The sequence below is a fragment of the Cyanistes caeruleus genome, chromosome 3, assembly GCF_971803275.1.
Source record: "Cyanistes caeruleus chromosome 3, bCyaCae1.hap1.1, whole genome shotgun sequence".
NCBI classification, from domain to species: Eukaryota; Metazoa; Chordata; class Aves; order Passeriformes; family Paridae; genus Cyanistes; species Cyanistes caeruleus.
In genome coordinates this window covers 80893572-80917727 of record NC_141703.1, presented here as the reverse complement: position 1 = coordinate 80917727, position 24156 = coordinate 80893572, and the positions used below count along the sequence as shown (strand labels likewise).

At 36.3% G+C, this 24156-nt stretch overlaps 1 protein-coding gene and 1 long non-coding RNA gene across 3 annotated transcripts in view; both read left to right on the top strand.

Annotated features, from left to right (window-relative positions):
- The window catches only part of TMEM135 (transmembrane protein 135), a 157794-nt gene that overhangs the window by 72112 nt on the left and 61526 nt on the right, over positions 1 to 24156 (top strand). The gene's annotated exons all lie outside the window — the stretch shown is intronic.
- LOC147654284 (uncharacterized) lies at positions 18375 to 22223 on the top strand. The gene is made up of 2 exons (XR_015283960.1): positions 18375 to 18464; positions 19012 to 22223. It is a non-coding gene; the product is annotated as an uncharacterized LOC147654284 (long non-coding RNA).

Sequence of the window (24156 nt, the reverse complement as noted above, 5' to 3'; positions counted from 1 at the left end):
TAAACTGAGAAGCTTGAACCCTTAAATGGAAAAAATGTTTGAAATACATAAGCTGACACAGCCAACAGATCTAATGGTAGAGTTATGATTCCCAGAGAGCCACAACTGATACCAGCCTCTCATGGTCTCTGTGGCTGTTAGCATAAAAATGTAAGTTTTTCTAGCCTAAAATGGTTTACTGCCTTGCAGTGTAATACATGGAACTGTATGCATTGCTGTGTCATGCATGATATACCATGCTTGAAAGTGAATTGTGTTGGAAGAAGACAAGTCTTTGTTTTTGTTTAAGTCTATTTTTAAGAGATTTCACCATTCTGTGTGTTTTCTGAAAATTCAGTAATGTGAAGTGCCCAGATACCTGTTAAAAGTAATTTCTGTGGATTTGTGTTCTTAGTTAATACCAATGATGCATTTGAGGTACCAGATTTAGCTAAACATTGAGCAAGTGGATCAGTAAGGATCTTCAAAACGTGGTTTCTTTGATATTTTTATGAGTGAATATGTAACAGTGGGAACAGCAATATGAAACACTCCTTTGTGCAGCACTACTTTTTGTTCTACAGATGTACTGAAAGAACCTTGGAAAGGAGAGTACACAGTAGACATTATTGCCAGCTCAGGTTTTCCTTGCCCTCTTCCTTCTCAGTCCGCTATGCCATAGCAGAGTCCAGTGTAGGCTCCTGGAAACTCACCTGTGGAATTATAGTCATATGGACACGAAACTTTTGTATTATTAACAGTAACTGTAATTACTTTCTTCATGAGGAGGAACTTTTTAATTTTACTTGTCAATGGAGCAATGCAAAACAGATATTATGACACCTGTCATCATATTTAGTTGTGTAATGAGAAGATGACATGGAACTAAGTATTCATTAAATGGTAATCACTTTTCTTTATAAAGGGGTTCTAGGATTGTTAGTCTCTTGGATCTTATCCTCTGGGGTTTTCCTGTCCTGGTTAAGGATTGCTGGCACACAGAAAAGGTGTATTTTTAAAATTTAGTATGTTGCAAAAAAGTGTAAATTTAATTTACCCAAATCATATTTCTGAATGTCATGCAAGATGCAAGGTGCCAGTAGGTTTCAGTGTTAATTTCTCTTATTTACCTACTTTTATTTAAAAGGTATTTGCAAAATTAAGAGGAAGGAGCTGGTTGCAAGCAGGTTGGAGTGCCTTTTCATCTAAAGTGAGGTCCCTTCTCTCTGTCCTAAGAAAATCTGAATTATTTTATAATTTTTAGCTTTTTCAAAAGAAATGTTTCAAAGAAAATAAAATTAAAAAGGTATCCTATGAGTGTTCTGAACCACCACTTAACAACTCAAATTATTGGCATACCTAGTTATACCTTTCTCGTTAGTGGAATCTATTTTGGAAGTAGTACGGAGCCTGTCTTTTATAACTTCTTGTAAAGAATAAGCAAATGGATAAAACGCATCCACAAGAATAGAACTGCTTTATAGTCCTTTGGCTTAAGGTTTTGGTTTGGGGCATATGTGTCAGAAGTATTTTAAAATAGTACTGGGATCTGGAAAATCCTTCTGGCAGGTCACAATGGGTAACAGTTCAAAGGTAATTTAATTGCCAAAGGCTGGCACACCTTATCTATGTTATCTGGAAGTAAGTCAAAAGTAAATAATTCTTCTGATTAAATGCAGTGAAAACTAAAGCTTGATTGGAGAGAGAGAGAGGTTGAGAATTGAACCCTGTGGAGGGAAACCAGCAGATTGCCTTTGAGCTGTTTCAGTGTACAGTGTTTGAGCGCTGTTTTTGCCATGTATGCTGTTGTGTGAAGGTGCTATTGGTCTAGCTTGCCCTGGGTTATCCATTTTAAGTGGTATATGGGTTTTTAATTAATTTTTAATCATGAAGAGGAAGGAGAATTTGTCTCAAAACCATAGTTGAATATGAAGAACTTTCCTGCTCTTTTTGCTGTTTTTCCTGCTGTTTGCCTAGGAATAGTCTGTTTCTTGCTAAAAATCATCTCAAGCCTTGATAGAGTATTGACCTGTTGTAAATAATTTTAAAGTGATGTGATGGAATTAATTTGTTAGGGAATGTGAAAAATTAATGCACTGTAGGAACCATGTCTGGTGTAAATTTAAGGTAGAAATATCTGAATGTAGGAGAGTGGCTACATATTTCAGAATATGGAGAGCTACCACTGAAGAAAGGTAGCACAGATTTGGAAACTGGGAGGACTTGAATTTCAAAACAGAAGTGAAATAATGTCTAGGTAACTTATGATTTGTGTTTTTCTTCTAAGTGTATGGAAAATATAATCTGTCTATTTTTCATAGAGTGAAACAAGGGAATTTAGTACTTTAAGCATTTAGCATATATATATAGCATATATGCTAGGCATTATTGTTATTGTAATTTTCTTTAGTGCAAGCTCATGGTATGTATTTATCTTAGAATAGTCTTAACTTCCCTTAATGAAGTGAAACACAAGGCTAAAAAGTAAATTAAATTATGCCCAGAGGTACTGGCCAGGTGTGTTTCACCAAGAAAGTATTGGCAGGGAATAAAGCAGGGAGGGGAATAACCTATTTTAAAAGCTTCTCTTTTGGCTTTTTTTTGTTTTTTTTTCCTTAGTACTTACCCTATATATTTCAAATTTATTACTCTTCTGCATCAGCAAAGCAGTGAGTGCATGGTAAAAGACGAAAAAAATTACGGCAACAAAACTAAATGTGAGGAAATATATTTAGCTCCCAATCTACTTTTTTTTTTTAGTCTTCTATGTCATGACCTTGGAATGAAGCTGTCATTTTGCTTTATACTTAAAACCTGTCCCCAGAATTGCCCCCTGCAACTCCATTGTTCTGCAAGAATAAAGGTCATGTGTAGGGAGATTTTTACTCCTGTACATGAGGAAAAGGAAAGTTAGTGTTGCTGGAGCTTGATGCTTGCATAATGCTTATTTCTCTCTTTGGTGGTATTGATACTGATGTATGTTAATTCATTCATAGAGCTGAAGAAATAGGTAACTGTAAGAAGATACTTAACCTGATAAAACTGAGAATTTGTTCACATCCCTCTAGGCATTTAAGAATGCTGAGTGTTACTAAAGCATACACGTAACTAATCCTCAGTTTCTGTGCAAGTTGTTTGAGTCAAGTTGTTGGCAGAATAGTTTTGCTAGCATCTGAGTGCATGCCATTTTCACTGACACTTTGCAGTGTAAATATATATGTAATTAATATGTAATTCAATATTGTAATTCATATGTAATATATGTAATAAGTGTAAATCAACTAAATCACTGCTGAATGTACAGTCACAGAATCACAGAATGGTTTAGGTTGGAAGGGACCTTGAGGAACATCTAGTTCCATCTCCCCGCTGTCATGGGCAGAGACACCTTCCACCAGACCAGGTTACTCCAAGCTGCATCCAGCCTGGCCTTGAACAGTCCCAGGGATGGGGCATCCACAGCTTCTCTGGGCAACCTGTGCCAGTGCCTCACCAACCTCACAGTAAAAAATTTCTTTCTAACAAATAATCCAAATGTACTCTCGGTCTGAAGTCATTCCCCCTTGTCCTATCACTACAGGACCTGATGAAGAAACCTCTCTTGGCTTTCCTGTACACTCCCTTCAGATGCTGAATGTTTGCTGTGAGGTCTCCATGCAACCTTTACTTCCAGGCTGAACAGTCACTTTGAAGGAGAGGAGTGTCTTAATTTTAGTGTAAATGTTACTTACATTCAGTGATTTTGGAAAACAGTGTTCTCATTCAGTTCAAGTTATTTTGTGCTTCTTGTCCATAGTCCAGGTTAGACTTACTAAAGTATTGTTGAGCACACACAAACAAGAAATAATAGTCATCTTTGGTAACTTTTAATTGTCCTGTATGTTAACAGATTGCATAAATCAAAATGCCAGTTTGAAATGTCTTTTTTTGGGTTTCTGAAAAAAAGATGAATGCGCCTATAGTCAGTGAGAAAGCTTTTTCCATTCCATCCAACCTAAACAATCATATTGTGATTCTGTGTGCTATTCTGTGTTTAAAGACCTAAATTTTCAATCATTTTTCTGTAGATACAAAACTAGAACAATCCTACTTTTATTGGGCATATACTTGATTAGTATTATAAAAGTTAAAATTTACATAAGTTTCTCTTAAGCTGTAGAAAAGTCAAATGACAGTACCTAGGGTAAGCAGTTCCAGCTTATAAAGGGTAAGGGTTTCATTATTCTTTCCAAAATGTGAAGGTATAGGGAAAATACTGTTGACAGGGAGGCTGACTACTAGGTTTGGGAACTGATACCAAAACCAGCGTGTAGTATTTCTGGTGTGACATTATTTGGTGGCAGGGAGAAGAGACTCTGGAGAATTTCTGTCATGTTACAGGTTGTGATCTTTGCTGGGTAAGCACAGCTGGCTTTTTTGGATATTGTAAAACTGGTTCTATACTCCAATGATCTGAAATTATTTCAGACTTCAAAATCGTAAATGTTCTTCCTTCTTTTGAAGAACTTCTAAAGAACTTCTATGCATTTGCCCTGTGAGGCCAACCCTGAATAACAGCATAATGACAGGACAGCAATCTAGCCTGAGATATTTAGGTACCTTTATGAATGTTTGGGAAGTTGTTACTGGCAAAATCAAGTTGTTCACTGCTCAGGAGTGGGTACTTAAGAATCAGGAATAGTGGATGTTAATGAAAATTAACATTGCTAAAGTTCTGTAGTAAGTCTGCACTGGTTGTTGTAATAATGTATTGTAATATTTTTACAATATTTAATCACTTAGGAAGGATAATATTGTCTTTCTTGACTGATATCTCAGTGCAAGGTGATTGCAATAGGTGAAGATCTTATCTGCCAGCAGCAGGAGTGATAGGGTGCATGAACTGCTGGAACAATTCTCCCACTCTGAACCATGAAACCAATCTGTTCCTGGCAGCTACAGTTTTATGGAAACTAATGTTTTGTTGATGGAATCAGGTGAAAAATATGTGGTTCTGATTAGCAAACAGTCTGTAGAGTTTCTTGGTCATGGAGAACATTCTTCTGGCCATGTGCAGATGTGTGTGACTATACATATTATTTATGTTACATATTTATCTTCCTGTATCAAAAATGATGGGCAGTTTTGTTCTTTTAAATACTCTGTTTTTTAAATATTTCTACTATAATTGGTAAAATTATAATTATTAAACAGATATTTAGTATGGTAGAATGAATATTCAGTTTTATTGTTTCTAAGTTTCAGAAACTTAAGCTTTTAAACCAAACAGCCCTCAAAATAATATTTAGTAGAACTATGTAGCAAAAATTCAAATATGAACCTTTTTTGAAGTACCACTGTTTTCTGTAGGAAAAATTATTACGTATTATACAAGTGACTGCTTGGATAAAATAATGACCTTTCATTTATAAGTATCCTGCAGAGCTGCAAGAAGTAAACTGGTATCTGCAGTCTGCCTAATGGACTGTGCACCACATCACTGCATGCAATTAAGCATTAAGTGATTTTTCTGCTCAAGACAGCCTCAAGACCGATTTAGCAATGAAACTTAATTACTTCTAGCCCTTAGAGAAAATGGCCCAACAAGGTTGAGGTTGTTGGCAGGGCAGTGTGGGAAAGCTATTGCTGCAACTCCCTTCCCCACTTCTGATTTTCTGTTTGCAGTACTTAGAGCACAGTTAATCTTCAGTTAAGCAAATATTCCCACAAAAATAATGCATATTTATTTCTTTCCTTATTACAAGGCTAAAGAAAAAGATAATGAAACGTTGCAGTGTTTTAAAAGCAAGCATTCTGATCAAATCATACTTCTTCAGACTATGGGTGAAGTTATTCTGTGCTGATGGAAATGAAAACTTAAACATTAGTTCTCAAATGCCTAAGTGTTAGTTAGCCATTATGGCCAGCTAAAAGCTGAATGCATTTGTTCTTCTTGCTAATTCAATATGTTATAGGTAAATTGTTTCTTTATTTTTTACTTAGATTACAGGAAAAAATGCAGAAGGAAATGAACATTACCAAAAAAATGAATCATATTAATAAACTACGTCATACTTTTAATTGTTTCATTTGAGTTTTTAGGAATGTGTTATTTTTCAAGGAAAAAGGAACTTTAATTCTGTGACTCCAAGGAATACAAGGAATACATCTGGAATAACAATTCAGAGGGACATATGGCATCAATTGGCTTATATTTTCCTATATGGGGGTTCTGATTGAAGTAAGAGGAAAAAGTGCTCATTAATTATGTGGGATTAAAAATGCAAATACTATGCTGTTTTGGATTTACATGCCCTTTGAAAGAACTGTGAGTATGGAAAAGATGTGGAAGCTGAGCAAAGAAAATTCACTTTTCTGTTAGCCAACTGTGGCAGTAACTTGCTTTACATCTGTGGTATATTTTTCACCTTAACAGTTTTGACTCCCTTACTCTTATCTCTTCATATAGATAAATTTCTCATTCACCTCTGGGATTGTAATTTACAAAAAGAAGCAATATTGAAGTTGTATTTGGTTTGATAAATTTCCTCCTTAGTAATACTCCAGGTCTTTTTCCTGTTAACAGCTATGAACATGTTTATCAATGGAAATATTAATGGTAACAGAACTAAACATGTGCCTAAATATTTGCCAGAGTGTGCAGCATGAGACACTAATTCCCAAGGGCATGTTTAGCACATGCTCTAGTGCTTTACTCAGTAGGGAGTGAGTTTAAGAGTGTGTATAGGTCCCCTTGATTTCAACAGTATTTAACCAAACATGTGACTTAAGCTTTTTGATAGACGGGAAGTAATAATTTAAACATGTACGTGAAGTTGTTTTTTTTCTTTTTTTAATCTTAGGTCAGAGCATTGAAAAACTCATTGGAATCAGCACTGTTTTAGCCTTATATTCAGAATCCCTGGAATACTTAAAAACCTTGGCTTATATTTATTACATTGTATTACAGAGGTCCCATATATTTTTTTAATTTGAGCTGCTCAGGCTGACATTTCTGAGGTAATGAGGGTGAGGCTCCCCATCTGCGCTATGCAATCTCAGTTTACCTCCTTTCATGAAGGAAGCACGAGGTCTTTCACAAAATAAATCTATCTTGTGATAAAGTAATGAGAGATGGACCAGAGACCTGAATTACAGTTGCACCAGCAATGTGTATCAGGAACTACATGAACTTAGTAAGGGATATTGCCTTGAACAATTGACTACCTGAATAAACTTGGGAAGAGGCTGGGAAAAAGTTTAGTATTAACATCATCTTGAGAGGCTTGGGATAGGTAAGTGACTGATTTGGAGTTCTACAAGTACATGTTAGAAGTAGGCTTTTGCTCTCTTCTTTTTATGGGCAGAATGCCACTGCTTATTTTGGAATAGGTCCTGCAGTAGATGTACTTAATTCCTATCACAAACTAACTAATGGGGTTACCTGCAGTGAAAGATGGTCTTGAGAACTCATGTGGTCTCCTGCAGTTTTAGGTTCTGGTGGAGCTGCGTCCCAGTGACTTGGCAACCTCTGTTCTTTTCAGCCATCCTTACATCAGTGATGTAAGGTGATGCTCAGGCTGCCCTGGGAACTTCATGCTAAAAATTTAGGACTAATAATATTGTTGGGATATAGGATAAATTGTAATCTTTGTCTGCCTCCAGAATTTTACTGAAGTTTGGAAGTTAAACTTCACTCTTAATTAGAAGAAAATCTTCTATTGGGCCAACAGTAACAGCCTTGCTTCCTTTCGGTCATTGCTGAAATGTTTATAGCAAAGGGGGAGATGCACTGCTTTCTTTACAAAGCTCCTTTCTGGCAGGTGCTTTGACTCCCTTACATGTTGGATTTTAAATCTCTGTTAACTTGTTTGTAAGAGGAGTTCAACATTTATTTACAATTTACTTCTCTGAATTTGCTCTGTGTCATTTTGCTGTCTGTGCAGGATGGAACTGAACAGAGGCAGATGTGGAAATATTTCTTTTCAGTAAGATTATTTTGTACAAAGTGTTCTCTATGGTGTTCAGTATAACTCATCGGACTTTGTGTAAATTCAGGACAAAAATGTAGACAAATAAATTTCCCTGTGTGTCCTTGAACTCAGTTTCACTTTGAAATGACTGTGCGAAGAGACCATGAGTGGGTACAATTTTCCAGTTATAAGGAAACTGCTTGGAATTCCTGACATTTGGAAGTGTTCACATATGTTTGATAAAATGTGAGGGGTTTTTTTTAAAAAAAAAAGAAAGCTCTTTTAAGTTGCTGAAACTCAGAACTTTTATGTAATCAGATCTGACCCTGGAGCTGTTTATCAGACTTAAAGAAAGTGCCCTTCACTTCGTCTGAATAGTAGTGATGACGTTTAAAGAAAAGATTGAATAATATATCATTCTATGTTCTTGGTAGCCACCAGAGAGATCCTTGAGTTCATTCTCTTGTTTTGTCTTAAATAACAGAGAGTCATTTAAAAGCAACAGCTGGTGACCAATGTGTTCGAGTAGAGGTGGTAGGTATCAAGAAATAATTTCTGTGGGAGAAAATTATTTTCCAAAGCATGTTCTTCCAGCAGTGAGCTGTACTTGTGAAACTGGCTTAAACAAATATTTTTTTTGTACTCCCAATATAAATTATTTCGGTTCCAGTGTATGCAGTTTCTACAAATAGTGTTTGGCATTGAGATGCACAAAATATTTTGGTTATTTTAATGTGTCAGTAATACGGGAAATATTGTTCTAGGTAGTGGAACTTTGCATACAAAGGACAGAAATAAAGACATTTGAGTCTATTGACTAATAAATATTTTGGTGTATATTAAAATATCAGTACATGATTTTAAAGCTATAAATGTGCTGCTCAGCAATGGATATGGTGACAAATAGCTGGCTAAGAAAAGGTTCCTCCCTTGGTCCCTTACCTCAAGGCATTTTTATGCCAAAAAAACGAGAATTTGAGGTTACATTACTAATTCTTGAGTGAAAAGTGACACCTGTTTAGCATTTCAAATGCTATACTTATGTCTGTAGCAGAAAGAACAGTTTGTGCATTTGGAAGTTACCTCTTTGCATCTTTACCCTTCCCCATTTTTTTTCCCTTCCCCTCTCCAGTATTTAACAGTTGTTTTTTTTTAAGGTGCTATCAAGACAAAGTTTTTTCTTATAGTAAGTAGAAAGAGCCTTTCTGGAGCAGATTTCTGCTTCTACAGCTTCATCCCCAAAGTGAAAGCTATGACAGAGGAATGTGGTTAGAGAGTACCAGTGTTACTGGAGTGGTACTGGGAGAACTGGGACAGCCTGTTGAAGGGAAGACTTTGGTCTCACCATCTGATCAGAAGACTGTGGGAAAGGTTGTCTGTGAGTTACAACTTAATTTCTGTGCTGCCTGCTATTAAGATGTCTTCAGTCCCACAGCGCTGTATGTGAAAGGTTCCCTAAGAAGGGATTTTAGGAAAGCTAAACTTAGACAAAGCTGCTTTTATTGCTAAAATACCTCATTCAGTCATTTTCCCAGTATAGATGAGTGTTCAGATTTGTTTCCTCTAATTCCCTCAGGGTATCTTATGGAATTTTATGCAAGATCTCTAAAAAAGAAAGAATCGTGTTTCTGTTTCTGATGTTCTTATCTGGCATTATATTAAACATTTGAAAATATACACATTAAACATTTGAAGATATAGTAATGAACCAGGGTTGCTTCAATTTTTCTTTGACCCATTCCTGTATCGTAGGGAGATTATAGTATCAAAATACTGTAGTAAATCACTTAATAATTAAATTCTTTGTTGGTATCTCAGGAGTTTGAAATTCCTTTGGGTTTTCCCACCACCACCTTTGAAGATAAGGCCTGATTTGTCATGTGTTACATGATTCTAAAGTAGTTTCAGCTCAGGTGACCTAACAAGCTGATAAAAATGGTGCTGTAGTTGGGGGAGAGAAAATACTTTAAAAGATTTTTTAATGTAACCATTTTTTTCTTTAATGTCTGTAGATTTTGCAAAGTTATACCCTTTCAGAATATACAGGAATGTTTATCCAGCTGTGAAAGGCTGTCTTATTATTAATCAAAACCTTTCAGGTGTGAACATTGTTTTTTAATTGGAAGCAAAAGCTCTTTGCTAGAGATTCAGTACTTATTATAGGTAAGACCTGAGAAAGTTCCTAATTTTTATATCAAAGCTTTCCAATGGAAGACATATTTTCAAGAGAAATCAGAAGATAACAGAATTTAATTCTCAAGTATTTATTTTTTGAGTTGCTTAATTTTTCTGTTGTTTAATTTTCTGTCTTGGATTTGTTTCTGCTCGAAAGCATAGGGACCTCAGGTCAGATTCATAGAGGCTTCTTGCATTAAATCTGCTAGTATTAAGCCATCATTCAGTTTTAATGTGATGTGTATGTGTCGTGAATTTAATTTTTTGTTTTAAGAAGCTAAATGGTCATAAGGATCTGGGATTTTTCCCCCTAAACAATATTTTTATGTATGCTTCTCCCTTGGTAATAAGTACAGTATTGGTCAATGTTTGAAGAAGCATTTCATTGCCCCAGTAGTGAAGTAGGTGTTCTAGGAATAGTATGAAACACTGCCAGAACTTCTGGAAGCAATCTGAGAATTGCTTTGATGTTGTGATATTTGTACAGGGGTACCAGGCTTAGGACCCCGTGTAAGGCTCAGTTTAGTTTCTTGTTTTTGCAGTTTTAAGTAAAGCTCTTGAACACAAAGGCAGCAACAGAAACCCTACCTAATAAGTTTTTTGTTATTGGTTTTTTGGTTTTGTTTTTTTAGAAAAGGCAGCTTATAATTAGGGTTGAAAAGGATTCTTAATGGTGTACTAATTTATTCCTCTTCCTTGTCCTGACAGCTTTAATTATTCCTAAATATCAGTGAATAGACTGATGACTCGCCCAAAATTGACTAGTTCCATTGATGATTGGCCAGTGGTAAAACTGTTCCTTCCATTTTGTTTCATTTTTTTTGTGAGTTGTACTAGGGAATTATTCTTCCTTAGGTAACCTGTCTTTTACTTAATTGTAGATAAGCCAATAAGACATTTCCCTTGCTTCTCATGGGTATTTTTTAAATTCCTCAGTCATCATCCTGGCTGCAGTTTAGAGGGTTTAAATCAGCTTTACTGGCTGCAATATTTCCTCATAAAGTTAGGTTATAACTTTCTTCCCAACATATTTTAAAAACTTAAAGTAAAATTCCCTCCCTCATGTAATATTTTTTCTTTCCTGGGTTCCTGGCATTTTTTCTAAACTTAAAAAAACTCAACATGCTGAACTTTTCCATATTGTCTCCATCAATGTCTACACTGTTATTTCCTATTTCCCCTTTGCTTCAAGAAACACGTCTTTCATGTCACTCATGGGCAAGGGAGTAGCTGATTTATACAAAGACCAAACTGCCTACTAAAATGATTGTCTTTTATAATTTCCACAAAAATTGAACTCCTTTTCTGCCTACCAGTCGACCTTTTGCTGTTGCCCCCTTCAATGTTTTATATGTTATAAGAGCTATACTGTTATCTGTTATACTGTGTTATCCCACTACTGAGTGATTCATCTCATCTGATAAATAACTTCTGGTTGTGTACTGCTCGGCTTGGTTATTTCTCAATGAATGAGGAAATATGCAGATTATCAGTTTCACTTTTTCCAGAGGCTGAATAGCATAATTCTGCAATTACATAATTCTGCAACAGCATTTGATTTATGGCAAGTCATAAATAAGGAGGTAGGGCACAGAAAAGTGAGGAGGGAATATTCCTAGCTAAAAACACCCCAACAAACCTACTCCTGTGTGAGTAGGTTGGGGAAGTAAACTTACATAATGGGAGAAAAAACAGATTACTCTGTGAATCAGAATAGTTGATGTATTTTACTGAGTCTTCGTGAACTGGTCTCATGATGAACAGACTTTTGTCCAAGCTCTGTTATCCTTGTAACAGAAGCAGCTGAATTACACAAGACCAAAACAGCATCAGTGAGTACAGCAAATGCAGTAAGTTGTGCAAGAGGACAGCCTTGGGTGTGTTCTGAGCTCACCTGGTGCTCCAGACTCCCACTTAAAACAGTCTCCCACTTGGAAGCTTTGCTATTACTACAGCTGGAATGGAAAATTACAGTGTTTGGTCTGAAAATAGCACTTTGCTTAAAGAAATGGTGTTCTGACATTCAGGAGAAAAAGCCAGAAACCTGATAGAGCATATGGCTGCATGTCAAGAACGACAGGAGAAAATATCTTGAAGATACAAACCACTCACTGTTACTATGTGATAGCATCATTTTGATTTCATGAATAAAATATGTTAAAATTATTATTTGCAAGATGCTTCTTTAAAAATACTAATGTGAGCACAACAGTTCATTTTTGTTCACCAGAACTATTATATTTATTTTCGAACTTTCAACCAAATATCTATCTATATATCTATATATCTATATCTATATACCATTATTAATCTCTTAAGTATTAATCTAGTAAATATTGTCCAGATCAAAATTATGTCTATGTTGGTATTGCATTTCTACAAGGGTTTTCTTTTTTTCTGTAATTTGATAGCTGAAATTATCGGTTACTGTTTTACTCTGGTGTGTACTTGCTTGAGTTTGTGTAACCTGATCTATTTGTCTGAATTTTGGCTGTTCTGGGGCATGTGCTGCGTGCTTGACTCCACTCTCCTTTTGTCTCCCTAGTTTTCTCTTCTGTAATGATTCCCTGCAGTCCATGAAAATTAAGGCTCATGTGAAGTCAACCATACCTTGCAGATAGCGATGGTAGTGCAAATAATGAAAAGTATGGGGGGAGGTTACATAGTGTTTCCTGTGTTTAATTTAGAGGCTAGTGATTTGTGAGCAGCCTGCAACGATGTTGCACAAAGTTTGGTTTATCTTTAGCTTCAGATTTGAATCTCTGAGTACACTCCTGTTCCCAACCCCTTTTTGCTTTTGCTTTCTAAAAAAATTCCTTTAAATTGGGCATGTTTGAGGATCTTCTGTTTCTGAGTTTGTCTTTTTTCATGTTTTGTATATATTTTATTTCTTTACCTTTAGGGATTTTGTGTTGACAAAGCTGTTTCTATTTAACCACCACCTGAACTTGGATAGTATGAAAAGGAAACTGGTCCAGCTAAGGAATAATTTTAGTCCCTAATGACAGTGAGAGCACATGGAGGAAACACAAAATATTTTCTTAGGGTTCCAAAAAGAAGAGATGGCTCTAGGCTAGAAATACCATTTGCAAAGTAGGAAGTGATGTGTACATGTGAGTGATTTGAAAGCTCAAAGAATTTCTCTCTCTACCAGCTGATGTTAAAAAGTAATTTAATATTACTAGTAACAGTGCCAGAAGGTAGCAAGGCAGGCAAGTTATTAAAAAAAAAAAATATCAACAGCAACAACAAAACTCCCTCTTTTTTTTCAACTTTTTAATAAGCCTATTCTAAATGGTAAGATCATAGGCTTCTGCTTATACTCTGAATGAACAGCTGTTGTTGGCTGGTGGAATTTAAGGAGTTCTTGGACTCCCCCAGGGAGCCCTTTGTTCATGCAAAGGTGAGTGCAGGGTGTTGTGGTGCTGGGTACTGCTGGGCTGTTGTGGCTGCTATCAAGGAAACAAAATAAAAATTAAATCCTTTTGTTTCTGCCTTGGATTCAGAGAAATTGCTAAAATCTCTGAAATCCCTGGAAATTGTGATATAACAATTTACTCAAAGATTTCACGAATATTTGTGACAACATTCCCTTACATGTCTTCTTTTACCTCAGCTGTCTTTGTTATTATCAGAAAGAAGTCTTTGTTTCAGGATACTTTCACTAAGATATGCTGAAATCTTCTTTTGGTTGATTGATTTCTTACGTGCTCTATTGGGGAAAAAAAAAGCACATCTATATGTGATGGATACCCTGATATTATGCACTGTGTCATTTTACAGAGTAGGCTGTGCACTTAAGCTGTTTTACAGGAAAGTCTTTTGAGACTCTTGAGGAAACAAGCCAGAAACATAATTATGCCAAAACTGCTGACTTTTAAAAAAGAGTTTCCAGTGATAATAGGATTTAAACTAAATGCAGTTTAATTTCAATTCCATTGCTGCAATTTGCAGGAAAGAAATTTTACCTTGAGTTTACATTTCTCTGGGTTTGATTTTGTTAACCCTTTGCATTAACCACAGTTGTGGCACTTCGTTGAGCTCTTATTTTTGGTGTTAAAGACATAAAAATGTTAAAATTGTGGTTATAAAGAGAAGATTGTAGTGTTGTTGTATTGCATTTAGATGTTCTCATAGCTCGGTTATGCTTCTGAGTACAACTAAGATAGCACATTTTGGTGCAATAGGGAACTGGCCCTACAATATGTTCCTAGTTCTGTTTTAGAGTTTGCCTGGGAATAGCTGAGACATGAAAAAATATTTTCAGATGATCATCCCTGAACCCAAAGATGTTTGAGTTGTTTGATTTACATTGATCCACTGTCTCCAAAGTTTAGATAGTATTTTTTTTTTTGTATAATTTTGTTTTGAATGCCATTATGTCAGTGGCTGGCAGTTCATCTATTCACACCTCATCTTGGGAAATACAGAGTTTCTCAGTGGTGATTTGGAAACTTGAATCAGTTTAATAGAGCATATATTTCATGGCCATCTATGGTACATTTCACCTTTTGCTGTACTGCTTTCAGAGTGCCTGTTCTGTAATCAAAAAGCCTTTAATTGTGGGATCTTAACCAAATCATCTGGTCTTCTGTACCATTTATGGTGCATCTACAGAGCAGAAGACAGAAAATTAAATTGTTTCCTGAAAGAGTGATGTGTGGAGCCCTGTAATCTTCTCTAGCTAAAGCTCGCCTATGTGCTTCAGAGCAATACTTAATGAGACAGTTCAAAAGGGCAGCAGGTGTGTTCTGGGGAGCAGGAGGGAATCAGTTGGGCTCTTTGCTGTTGTATTTGAACCTGTTCATGTTGAATCATTTTACACAGTTCAGTGAACTGAATGAACTCATGATATGCTTTCCTTCACTTTTTCTCTTATCACAAGAAATCTTTGTAGAGTTCTTGCACTTGTTCTTCGTCTTTTGCTGTCAGCCACATCAGACAGATCTTTCAAATGTACTTGTGTTGTGGCTCCCCAGGCAAGCCAAGGTGAGGTAGACTCTGGTGACATTTAGGACTAATTTGGGGTTTAGAATTATTTGAATGTAGTATTTTTGTGTGGGCCTTTTCTGGGTAATCTTTTGAAATTAAATACTTCAGTTAAACAACATTGTCTCTCCACTGATTTCTATATCAATTTCTAGCTTCTGTGTCTTAGGTGTAAGAATATCATAACTTAATAAAAAGAGACAGAAAGACACTGTGAATCAAGCTAGAACAGTTTACAATAGTGCTTCATGAGCTTCTGCTTAGCATCTCCTCTTTCTACTCAGTCTTCATGTAGGAGGTGGTTAAAAGGACCACCAGAGGGGCTCTTCAATGCAAAACAAATTGCCCTCTGAAGCAGAGCCATCACCAGCTGCCTGAGCCCCTTCCCTGGCTTACTGCAGTGATGTGGATGCTGAGGGAGAAGGAACCTCCAGCAGTGGGACAGAGTAGACATCTATGGCAAGAAATCAAGTTCTTCCTTTCACATGCCACAAGAGTATCTCTACTTTATCAGGAAAATTCACTGGAAAGTAATTCCATAGCAGCATGAACTCCTCTCTTCAACAGATAACACAATCAGTGCTTTCACCCCATTCCAGTCAGGTCTGATTCTCTTTCCTAACATGCTCACATAAATGCTACTTTCAAGAACCCTTGTTCCCCTGAGGAGCTGACTGTGTCTTATGATGACAGCTCGTGTCAGCTGTACTTTGTAGAGGCTCCTATCTGGGGAAATGTGAGAGGCATTTTAGCTTATCAATTTAGCTATTCCGCCTCCTCACATTCTCAAGGGGGCTCTTACTTGCAAAGCAATGCATGTAGTTCACAGTGTTAATGAAAACTCTGCCAAAATTGTGGAGAGATACAGGAACCTGAAATGACATCATGTGCAAGGTGCCAAGATTTATTGCACAAGCGTAAATACTTATCATGAATTTTAAATACTTTTTCTCAGTTAGTAAACATCAAAATACTGCTGTATATGTATATCTAGAAATAGCATTTGTTACAGGTGTCTGCTAGTTGTACAGCATTTAAGAAAATAAATGTACAGTTCCTGAGCACATTCTTTAATGTGTATTTCTTCTGGCTTCTCCACTGGTTTCCTCAGCCCTTTGCCCTGCCCACAGTCTGAACCAGGAGAGCAGAGTGGGCAGCTATGGGTGTGGGCATGTAGAGCAGGAAGCTCTTGAGCCCAAAAGACAACTATTTGTCTGTTGTAGTCAACTTACAATAAATCAGAGCATGCCAAAATTTTTAGTAATTTTAGAATTTGTCCACCCAACTGACTTTAATTATCAAATACAAATAATGATCAAATAATTATCAAATACACCTTTATATAATAGTTAAATGGTTGCAATAATGGGAAACCCCTGCTTTTTATGTCTGAATTATAGATAAAACATAGATAATTTTTTCTACCTCTTTAACCCTGACCCTTTACTATTTTTAATGCTTATCAGAAATTCATCACATTCTGCTACTTTTCAGAAATTTCACCAGTATGAATCATTACTGGATACAGTGACTTTAATTATGCTGCCTCACAAAGTGTTGTGCTTATTAATACATGTGCTTTGCAGCAACAACATTATTTTAATACCTGTAAGCTTTTAAAGACAAATAACTTGCACTTCCTTTCTAGATACTAAGGTAATATCAAACCTTGTAATTCTTCAGTGATTGTGAGCTCTGGAAGAAGAGACAGATAAGCAGAAATTCTCATGGTGGAGATGAAATCTTGGATGATATTTGTAGCATGAGCTAAGCAGTTATGTTCAGAAGCTTAACAGAAGACATCTGCACAGACTACTAAGAAAATTTATTGGGTTTTAAGTATTTACTACATTTGTAAAGCTCTTATAGGATAAGTAACCAGATTTAAATTTCAGCTTATGTACAGATTTAATACTTAGAGATGGTTTTGTTTTTTATCTGTATTTCAAGTGTATCACTAATTTTGCCTTTTGAATATAATTTGAAAAATTCACAACTAATTCACATTTATTTGTCAAAATTATAATGGAGGGAAGTTCAAATCATGCTGGTTGAATTGATTATGTTGTTAGTATCAGGCTATGATTTGATTGGGGTGTGACTTAAACTGTCTGGCCCTGCCCCTATTCAGTCCTTGAGAGCAGAAAATAGTTGCTTTCAGGTTGGTCATGTCAAAGAATTGTTTTTCTGTGCATCTCTGTGCCAGCAGAAGACACATGGAATAATCATAAAAAAAAAAAAAAAAAAATATGATTCTGGAGGAGGAGTGATGACTACATACATTCATGTTGCCTGAAAGCACTTTGTAGTTTCAACTCAAGCTATGTGCATGGCCCAGCAGTGGGCAAATCTGCACAGCAAGATGTGTAGCCACCATGAGGAATATGTCAGGTTGTAGTGGGATCATAGTAACCCAGTCTCAGTTTTTTAAATATGGATTTGAAGTGTAGATTTTTAAACTGAAATGAACTCAGTACACTCTAGTGGTATAATACAAAACTTTTGCTTGTGTTGGTGATGAAACTTCGGTTTCATTTGGCAACTACTTTTTTGTGCTTCAGTCTCTCAAGCCTTGTGCATTCTTGAAAGCAGTGGACTCTCCTGAGAAGCCTTCAGAAAGGATATTCGGTGGCTCTGTCACAGTATGTTGTGAATTTGTTTGCTGTGGCTAGCAGAATATAAAAAAAGGGGCAGAAACTTGACAAGTTTTTTTTTTTTAGAGAAAACAAACGAAGAATGCTGAAATGCTTAGTTATAGGTATGTATGTGTGTATATATATAATATATATATTTTTTATATATATACATATGGAATTTGTAAACTAGAAAATCAAGGGTTTAAGGTTCTTTTATTCATTGCTGTTCTTCTGGGACTGGCAGGTGCTCCCAGTCTTGGCTCAGTTACTGTCTTCATTTGCCAATTGTAATCTTTTAATCATGATCCAACAACAGTGCTTTAACAAGAATCTATATAATCTCTTGTTTAATAACACATACTAGTGTTTCTTTTGATCTTATCAGCCCAGAGATTGCTTCAGACTTGCTGGCAGAAAAAAAATCATGAGCCTCTAACAGCTGAGTGTTGTAGGTATAGCTGAACTGGCCCCGTGCCCAATAAGTATCTGACAAATTGTTTTCTCTATTTTCATAAAGCATATCAATTTTAATGCAGTAGCAATTTTGCTTCAAAAGTTTTATAATTTCAGCTAGGAGAATAGTAATTATGTGGATGACCATGGGTATGACAAAAGTTTTCTTCATTACTTTTGATAGCTCCTGAAGTTCTCTCAGATATGCTGCATTTCAATTAGAGAAGAAGATAAGGTGTTACAAAGGTTTTCGTTTGACAGGATGAACTATAGAAACAAGGTAAAGCATTGCATCCCTTGAGATTACTGGAGAGATGTGGCTCCATTTCAGGATTTCCAAGTGGCATATCTCTTTTGGGATTACTAGAAGCTTGAGCTTGGTGAAGGCCAACCACCATTTTCTCTAAGACCTTATGCTTTCATACAAAACCAAATGACCCATTTTCAACTTAAAATATCTTTGTTTTAAAAACTTTATTAATGCCATTTCTGCACAGGAACTGTGTGACTTCTTTAATAAGCAGTGGCAACACTGAGAATGGAATAGCTCATTTTTGCTGTTTGCTGCAATTCTTAGGAATTGAGGAGTGTTCCTAATAGAAAAGTGGGGGATATTATAAAGAGATTTTAAAAGAAATTAGAAAATAAAAAGTAAATTGCAATTTCTGATTAGTGGGTAAAAGAGAAGAGCTATTATATGATCTTATTATATTATCTTATTATATTATCTTATTAGATGATCTTATTATACTTGATAGTAACTAGACAGTGCCAACCCAGCACGTACAGACATTAATGTTTGATGGTGGTGTCGTGTTCTGTTACAGCTGTTGGATCTTGGATGCGGAGTCTCGCTTGGTCCAGATCTGTACGTGCTTGAAGAAAATCAGAGCGCTTTGCCTTCCCCCTTGGCTCCTTCTTCTCCCCACCAATCCTGGGGGATTGAGAAATAAGGAGCTTATGGTTAAAAATGGTCATTGAAAACACCCTGGCCTTGTCTAAGGCACTGTGCTCTAGGGTGCCATCTGTAACACAACACTGGCCTTGGAGAGAGGACCAAGGGAATCGGACCTAAAAAGCCAAAGAGCTGCAGTAGGGCTGGAGCTGATGCAGGATTTGGGAGTGTTCTCCCTTCTGTCTTCACTATATTTCACTACAGCTTTAATGAGTCATTTGGGAGACCTGAAGTATGTATTTTATTCAATACTGAAATTTAAACAAAAATTACAAAATTAAATAAAGTTATAATTTTTATTACAGATTCAGAAGCTTTTGCCAAAGTGTGTAGAAATGCATGTTTTAGTATTTATAATGCATTTGTTTTAGAGACATGCATCAGTAATACTATTTTTATGAATGCTGATGCTGCAGGAGACCATAAAATCATGCAGTTGGATACTGATCAATAGTGGCCAGTGAATCTCACCACAAACTTCATCAAGTGTACACAAACCAGTCTAATCACATTTCATTACTTAACCTTGGTAACCATACAAAATGTTGCCATTTTATTAGTCAGAGTTTGACAAGACTTCAGGTTCTGGATTTCATTTTTTTCTCTACCAAATTATGGAATTGTTTTTATTCCTGCAGGCTGGTACTCCAGCCATCTCCCTGTCTTCTCTTGAATAAGCCAAAAGCATTAAGATACTGGCAGCTTTAGTTTTATAGTGAGTGGTGTAACTTGGGCATTGAATGGTTTTTTGCATCCACCTCTCCTGGTGTTGTTTAGCTCACTAACTGGTGGGAGTAGAGTTGTGCTCTGGAGAATCTGCTGTGCTTGCCCAAAAAGAACATCAGCCTAACAAGTGGGGAACGTGTGATCTCCCCAGGTGATTTTTACTTACTCAGGACAGTGAATAGGTAAGCAGATAGAATAGATAGATAGGACAGGGAATAGAATCTGTGGAAAGCAGGAGAACTAGTTCAGTGCTCAGGAAGTTTGCCCTTGCCAAACCCATTGCTGATATAATCTAGTGTTATGTGGCTGTATTGGCCCTCCTTTGCACTGTGTCTGTGTAAGTGCTGTTCATGGCAGTGATCTCAGAGGTATAGCTGATGCTCTTGGCACCTTCTGGGTTTTGGGCTGAAGTTCTCCCTTTTAGTCTCATATCGGTGACATGGGAACTGCTGTCTCAGCTAATGGTGACTAATTCAATTGGATAATTGTTTACTGTAGTAATTTCTTGCCTGAGGTATTAAATAATGGTAAAAACTATTTATACTAGTAGGAGTGATCATCGGATCAGATTTTAAGAGGCTGAATGAAAAGTAACATGGCTCCTGCTTTTATTTAAATTATTTTTGGTATTTTTGTTATCTTTTAATATGACTTCTGGTATCTTTGTCTAGTTACTCAGACTGTGAGTTCCATCCCTTTTGACTACTAGAAAATTACAGAAAAATGCATGCTTTTAAAACTAGCTCTTTTGTTATTGGAAAAGATTAATTAATGCATTTCATAAAGACATTTTATTGATTTGGATATTATATAATATGCAGCTGGAAAACATATATTCCATACATACATATTTCTTGGGTCTACATGGACTACAAGACCAGTAAATTAGTCTGCATGGCTAGTTCCATTATTTTAATTAGTTTTGTTTTGGTTTTGGTAGAGGGGAGTTTGCTTAAGAGATGATCTTATTGATAAAAACTGTAGAAATCATTTTAATAAGGGCAGTTACACATCTTGGAATAACATGTAGGAACTGCAAGCAAGTCTAGCTTTGGGGACTTCCTGTCAGTGATGCTTTGGTTTTTATTAGACTAATTAATAGGTATGGAATAAACCAGAATGACTCTTGGGTACAACAAATCATTCTTCATGCCTGAAGTAAGGGTAAATTAGTAAAATAGATTGTGTAGTCAAAAGTCTAATGGAGCATCCTCTGTGATGCTTGGTATAATAAAAGATAGTACAGCTACCATGCTGCTATTCATCTCTGTGTATAAAGGTGAGAGGGGGTTGTAACCTCTAGCAGCAGAGAGGGCAGTAAACTCTTCCATAGATGCATGTCTTTATTTTAAGGAATAAAAAAATATGCAAAATAGTTGAGGTTTTCTGCATCATATATTTTAAGAGTAAAAATTTGTAACCAACTGTACAAAGCTCCTAGTTATATATAACCCAGTTATATATCTTGTAACTTTGGAGGAGATTGGCTCAAGTACTAATTACTGAAGGGGCTTATTTAAACTGGGGTTTTAATTTTCCGTGGTTTTTACCACTAAACCTCCCCTCAGACAGAGTTTAGCTGGCAGTTCAGTTTCCTGTAGCACACAGCCTCCAGGATCTAGGAGCAGTAGTAGTAACTGTGTTTTATCGAGTGTAGCTGTACGTCTCACATACACTGCAAAGTGGTTGATCAGAAAGGTGATGGTTTTCAGGCTTCATGAATACATTGGAAGTCAACTGTTATTTTCCAGTGGTTGAAGCTGCCCGAGGTCTTCTGTCAGCTGGTAGTGGCACTGTGCAGTGTTGGAACTGTAGCTCCAGCACTCTGGGTGCTTCTACCAGCAAATATCACTGATCTGCCCCTCTACCTCCTCCTGTCTTCATTAAGTAGATTATGAGTACCTTCAGTGCTTTTCCTCTTAATTACAAGGTCTGTGTTCCTTTATCACAGACTTCAGTCCTACTCTTTATTCTGGCTGTAGGGGGGAACCAGCAGCCTCCAATCAGAGACCTTTTGTACCCCAGGAAATCTGACTATAATGGAAATGCTTAAAGAAAATGCACATAACCTCAGGATTGAGTAATGTGCGGGAAAAGCCTGAATACACAAGACTCAAGTAGTTTTGATAGTTTTAGCAGTGTTATTTTTCCTTTCTTTGGGCCAAGATTTTTATCTGGCTGTGAGGGCAGGTCATTTGTGAGCTGCTTCTACTGGTGTTACTGGGTCTACTGCTGTCACCAGGGCAAGTGGTAACTGCTTTCACCCAGAGTTTTTTGTACTCAATGCTGGGTACTGCCAGATATCACTTCCTGTTGCTGATTATATGAGGGCTAAACTTTCTTGAAAAAAAAATAAAATTCTGGCTTTGTCAGACAACAGAGATCTGGAAAAAAGTACCTCTTCAGTTTTGTCAACAAATTTCCTTTTACTTTTTTATTTTTTTATTAAGGTTTAGCATAGTATGGTGAAGTATAATGTAGTCAGTTAAATTAAAATACATACCAAATATGATAACCTGTCCTGAAGCATAAGGATTTTTCCTTGTAACATACAGGCATGTCTTCATAGATGTTAAAATATTTAGGGCATATCATTCTCATTAGCAACATGCAGGTTTTCTGCTTGTATCTGTTTCTTCAGCTGGAAAGTTTCAAAGTCTGTATGTTGCCAAGTACATTGTGTTGATCTTCCATTGTAAATCAAATAGTAATGGACTCTGCAAGAAAAATCCCAAGTGAGACTTCCTGCTCACTGGAATAGAAGTCTTAAATTCACTTACTATTTAGAATTACATTTCTGTAGGCCTAATATTTAGAATTATGCTTCTGTATGCCTAGTATTTTTCCTCTTTTTTAAAAATATAGTTATTTTAAAAACTAAAGTAAGTATTGCATATTGTACTAAGGATATTACAAAATATTCTAGAATGGGGGAAAAGTTAAAGGCTTATTTTGAAATTAGCTTGGATTTGGAACACAGTGATAATTTTTCTTTTGTTTCTGCCTTATTTGTGCTGTGACAAGGCAGTCTCTGAACTTTCCGTGTGGTGCTGTGAATTTCATGTAGAAGAGTCTGGGTCTGGTTTAGCCACACATCTTGCTGTCCTTGAGTTGTGTAAATATTGGTGGGACCCTGTCAAGCATGCCCATGGCATTTCTTGGATATGTTTGCCTCTACTGATCTTAAGGCACTCTGATAAATGAGATTCCACAATCTATAGACAACTTGTTCTGGTGTATCACTACCCTGGAGAGAGCTCTTTCTATTATCTAACCAATGCTTTACTAGCTGTAGATTTAACTCTGCCTTCTTCCTTCTGTACTTGATGAGACAGATTTATCAATATACAATAATTACATGAAAATAGTTGTCATACTCATCACTAACTACTTCTTTTATAGTTTCAGCAGTTTTCCAACAGTTGCACCCTACAGGCTTTTTATTTCCCTCATGGTCTTCTGGACTGCCTTGTTTTGTCTATACTTTTCTTTAATAGTGGTGCTCCCAACACTGATTTTGCTAGCATGAGGTTGTTAGTGTAACATCTTACCTTTGGTTCTGAAAGAGTCTTTAAGATTTTACAATGCTTTCTACAGCATTACTTTGTATGTGCCTATTTACTTATGACCTGTGGAATTTTTATACTCTTGTACACATACTTGTTGTACTCTTGCCTAGACAGTTGTTGTTTTTACGCATGTGATTTCTCCTGCCAGGTACTTCATATTTGTTTTAATTTAATTTCATTGTGTTGGCTTTGGGCAATTCAATCACTTTCCATCATTTAAATAATTTTGAAGAGGGAGGTAAAACCTCTTTGGTGACTTGACTTAAAATGCCTTTTAGTTTGATAATGATTTGCTAGCTATGAGAGTTTTCTCCTGCAGTGTTTTTGAGCAACCCTGTGCACACTTAATTTGCATAAGCGACTGCAACAAAGGTGTGTGAAAATTAGGAAAAATAACACCTATTCCTTCCCTTAAATCATCTGTCAAAGAAGAAAATTCTGGTAACTTTAATTTACTTCTTTATTGTGTTGGTTGTTTCTTATCTTGTTATCTTGATGGTTATAAGCTGCCTGTGTCAAATAATATATTGCAGTATGGTTGCATACATGAGGTAGTGTGATCGACCGTCTAATATTTGCTGAAATTCTCCTTTACAGAAGTTGGTATCGGTTCCTGCTTCTCCATCTGCCCAAGGTCTTCCACATCTTACTTTTTTCAAGGAACATTTTAAAGTTTTGGATAACATCTGGAAATTATAGAGGTTGATTAAGCAAGGCCTTCA